Raw genomic sequence first — 4,590 nt, 5'->3', positions numbered from 1 at the left:
TATTTGAAAATTTTGTTAGTTTCAGAGGCACTGAAGAATTTTTACCTTATTAAAAAAATGCAAACCAACAAAACATTTTTTAAAAAAGAAAAAAAAAAGAAAGCTTTGTCTTTTTTTGAGTGACGCAGCAGAGACCTCTTCTGGTCAAGAAGGAGAAGTCTTAGGCAGAGAACCAACTTGGAAAAGGTTAAGGTGGAGAGAACTGGTACAGGAGAAAATAGGATACGAAATAGGTTTCATAGAAGAGTTGACAGTTATGTTGGATATAAAACTCTGACAGCAGAACAGAGAGGAGTGCTTTCCACACATGCGGAGAAAAATACATGTTTGCTGTAATTTACAAAGATACGAGGATGTAAATAAGAATCATTTATAACTCCACGGTCCAAAACTAATATTGTAAACATTTTGATGCACTGGCTTCCAGCATTGTTTTCTGGACATATGCATCTTTTTATTCACACTGGGTACACCTTGACTTTTTCATCTAGTGTTCTATCACACACATTTTGCCACATTCTCCTTTTTTTCATTTTAACAGTTTTTAATGAAAGTTGTATATAAGATTACTTTATTCTTGCATCTTCTCAATTGTTTCTTTCTTATATCTGCCCTTTTCCTTTCCTACCTGGAGAGATTTGACTTTATGTTCAAGGATCTTTTTGTGGTCTTTGTCCAGTTTTAGTCTAGTGACAAGCACCTTGCTGGGGCGAATGCCCACATGGACAGTTGTGCCTTTAGCCTCCTCTCGCTGCACTCAGTCAGTATAGGTGACATACTTCTTCCCGTAAACCTGGGCTACATTGCTAATTTGCTGCCCTTTGCAGTGCCCTCGCATAATCTGAACTTCCTCATCATTTTGGATACGCATGGATCGAATACTGTACTTCTGTCTCAGCTCTTTGGAAAGAGGGGGAAGACATAATCTTTCTGTGAATGCGGGAAGGTACATTGGCTTGCCTTTTCTGGTTCTTGCTTTCATCAGAAGCCACAAAGGGATTGAACTTCATTTTGGCTGCTGGTACTTCAGCAATGGTCACTGTTTTGGTCACATTCTTAAAAGAAGAAAGATGCTTTCTGACAGCAAGGCTTTTATTGGTAAATCACATAAAAGCCAGAGACGTTTCAGTGAAGACTTTTGTACTGGTCCCCACGTTGCTGGGGCCCCAGTTATGCACTGAGATGCACACAGCTTGGGGAGTGTAATGCTGGCTCCATTCTAGCCGCTGCTCACCTTCTCTGCCAGACTCCCCTGTGTGGGGTACACCTATTCACCTGCTCTAGGTGGCCCCTCAGACTGCCGGAAGCTAATCAGTAAAGGCCAAATATGATCACCTATATTCTCAGTATGTGAAAAATATATCCATTGGCATTTTTGACCCTGGAAATCCCAGAGATTTCCCAGTCACTGGGACTAACCCACCTGGGCCCAGATGCAGCATCATAATCTGCTCTCTTGCAAGGAAATTTACAGTCTTAAACTAAACCACAGTGGAATGGGGAGTTGTTTTTTTTTTTTTTTTTTTGAACGGGGAGTTTTGAAAGGAGGAAGCCAAAGGTGCAAATTAGAATTTACATTTAAGAGAGTGACAGTAGATGAGGAATAATCTGAAAGAGAATCACTTCCTGGGACGTAACTTAGGGGTCACACAAAATTAGAGAAAATTAAGTAAGACAGAATAATTGATACCATAGGGTGATGAGACTGTCACTGGGCCAGACCTAACAATTAGCACAATTGGATGTGAACAATATACTCAGGTGTTTTCATGAGGCAAGAACCAAGCACTGTATATTGCTCAGTGCAACTCTTTCGTTGAAGGGTTTTTTTTTCAGTTTATTCCTAGAGATGTATAAAGACCCTACTCAGATGAGCTTCTGCAGTTCTAGGCACCCCTTCATAGAGAGGTGAACCTCTTCAGGATGTCCTGCAGCATTCCTATTCCTCATTGCTGTGAAACTGAGCCTCAGGTGTCACCTTGGATTTTAAATTCTAGTTGAGTGGTATAAATACAGAGAAGTATCTCGAATTTTAACTTAAAGATCTTGCTGATAATTATCCCATCACCAGCCAGATTTTCTTTTGTTTTCAATGGAAGAGAAAATAATGGAGAAATGCTTGACAGGAACATAGTCCTGTCAATGCTTACTCTTGAGAAGAAGTGGGTTAATTGGCTCAGGTCTATTTTAGAGGCAAAGTAGGGAATTATAGGAAGCAAAAATCTTCAATTTATCCTAAATAGCTTTTAGAAATTCAGAACTGCTTTCTTCTTTTTTTTTTTTTTCTTAAATTAGATGTATAAATTGTCCTCCTGGCAATTTCTCAAGTTTGGACTGAAGTGTGGGTAGAATGACATAATTATATAAATTATATTTCACAGTTTTCTTCCTCACATGCCTTTATTTAGGCTCTAGTACTTGTCAGTTGAGGAGACAGATATATACTTTTTGTTTTGTTTTTGTTTTCAATTTATTTGCTTATTTATTTTTGGCTGTGTTGGGTCTTCGTTGCTGCCCGTGGGCTTTCTCTAGCTGTGGTGAGCGGGGGCTACTCTTCGTTGTGGTGCACGGGCTTCTCATTGCGGTGGCTTCTCTTGTTGCAGAGCACGGGCTCTAGGTACTTGGACTTCAGTAGTTGTGGCATGCAGGCTCAGTAGTTATGGCTCATGGGCTCTAGAGCGCAAGCTCAGTAGTTATGGCACATGGGCTTAGTTGCTCCACGGCATGTGGGATCTTCCTGGACCAGAGATCGAACCTGTGTCCCCTGCATTGGCAGGCGAATTCTTAAGCACTGTGCACCAGGGAAGTCCAAGGCAGATATATTCTAGTATCTCTTCTAGTTCTTCGGACTGGGCTTTATGTTCTCTTGAGAACTTGGATCTAAAGGACCACGGGATTCCTTAGAACAATTTTTTAAAGGCTAGAGTTTCACTTCCAGCATGACAATGTGAGGAGCTCTTCAGACTCACTACCAAAAAAAATCAGTAATAATTATAAAAGGACAGCCATTTAAAGTCTCTGGACATGGTCCTGGGTGCATACAGCAAATGAAGAAATATTTATTTAATGAAATCTCCTAAAGCTCAGTGAACCCTGAGGTGTTTGATCCAGGACCCACTTTTCCCCTCTCCCCTCCCAGCTCACCATAGTGGAAACTCTACTGCAGACTGGTGCAGCCAAGAGCACAGGGTTCCTCTCCCCACAGATCCCAGGTAGAGGGCTGTCTTCCCAGGCAGGGCAGGATATCAGCATTTCTCATCCTGACCCCAGCTACCTGTTTCTGAAGGTAAGTTCTATGCAAGTGTGGCCAAAAGGTGGGGGACTCCCTTTTTCTGCTCAGCCCCAGTTCATGGGATGGAAGCTCTGCCTTGGGCACAGAGGCTCTGAGAATACTGGGGCCCTAATTCTCCCTGTCCCAGATCATAAGGTGGTGGTTCCACACTGGGAGAGACAAGCTGAGAAGACCTGAAGCTGAAACCAAGCAGGACCCTGAAGAGCCTTCCTAGGTACAAAAGCCCCTCTGTGTCTCCCATTTCTTGTTTGTAGAAAAAGGCTTTGGTCTCCTAGGCCTTCCCGAAGTTCCAAAGAGCAGGCACAAGCAGTTATTAATTAGCGAAGTGAGGGAATGCAGAAACACAGGAAAAGCAGTCAAGAAACAATAGTTCAGTGGTAAAACAGAGTCCTAGTTCCTCCTCAAGCGATATATACAACAATCTGACACATATCTTTGAGTTGTTCTGCAGGGACAAAGACTCCCACCCAGGCTGAGGATGGTGACTACACGCTGACCATAGCATAGAGACCCGATACTGGTTGGAACCAGGTTGGTGATTAAGATTCCTGAAACACCACCCTGTTAACAACCACCAACCAATCAGAAGAAAGTCATACCCACTGCAACCCTCACCATGAATGTTGCCTTTAAAAAACTTTCCCTGAAAGCCATCGGGGAGTTTGGTTCTTTTGAGCATGAGCTGCCCATTCTCCTTCCTTGGTGCCTACAGTAAATGCTGTATTTTCCTTCACCACAACCCAGTGTCAGTAAATTGTCAAGTGGACCCAATTTCAGTTCAGTATCACTTAAATTGTCTTCCTTAATAGTTTACTTTATTTATGCTTTCTTTACTGATTTTTAAGTTGATATTAGATGGACAGCTCTATCTTTTTTTGTAATAGTTTCCTTGGTGCTGTTATCAGATATGAACACTTGGCTGAATGAAGCATAGCTTAGACCCACTATGGTCTTTTAATAAAAAAATTCTGGTAAAATATATATGACATAAAATTAATGATTTTTACCCTATTTGAGTGTACAATTCAGTGGCATTAAATACATTCACCCTGTTGTGTAACCATCCATCTACAGAACTTTTCATGTCAAACTGAAACTCTGTACCCTTTAAATGATAACTCCCCATTCTCCCCTCCTCTGTAGCCCTTGGTAACTAACTACCATTCTATTTTCTTTCTCTAAGAATTTGACTATTCTAGGTATCTCATATAAGTGAAATCACACAATATTTGTCTTTTTATGTCTTATTTATTCACTTAGCCTGTTGTCAAGGTTCCCCATGTTAGGACATGTAACAG

At 41.3% G+C, this 4,590-nt stretch overlaps 1 pseudogene; it reads right to left on the bottom strand.

The window, feature by feature from the left end:
* Window positions 1-571: 571 nt before the first annotated feature.
* LOC102990024 (60S ribosomal protein L26-like) lies at window positions 572-1,010 on the bottom strand (annotated as a pseudogene).
* Window positions 1,011-4,590: the final 3,580 nt, after the last annotated feature.

This window comes from Physeter macrocephalus, chromosome 8, assembly GCF_002837175.3.
Source record: "Physeter macrocephalus isolate SW-GA chromosome 8, ASM283717v5, whole genome shotgun sequence".
Taxonomy (NCBI): Eukaryota; Metazoa; Chordata; class Mammalia; order Artiodactyla; family Physeteridae; genus Physeter; species Physeter macrocephalus.
Note: the sequence above shows the minus strand (reverse complement) of the source record. Positions and strands in the feature narration are given on the sequence as shown.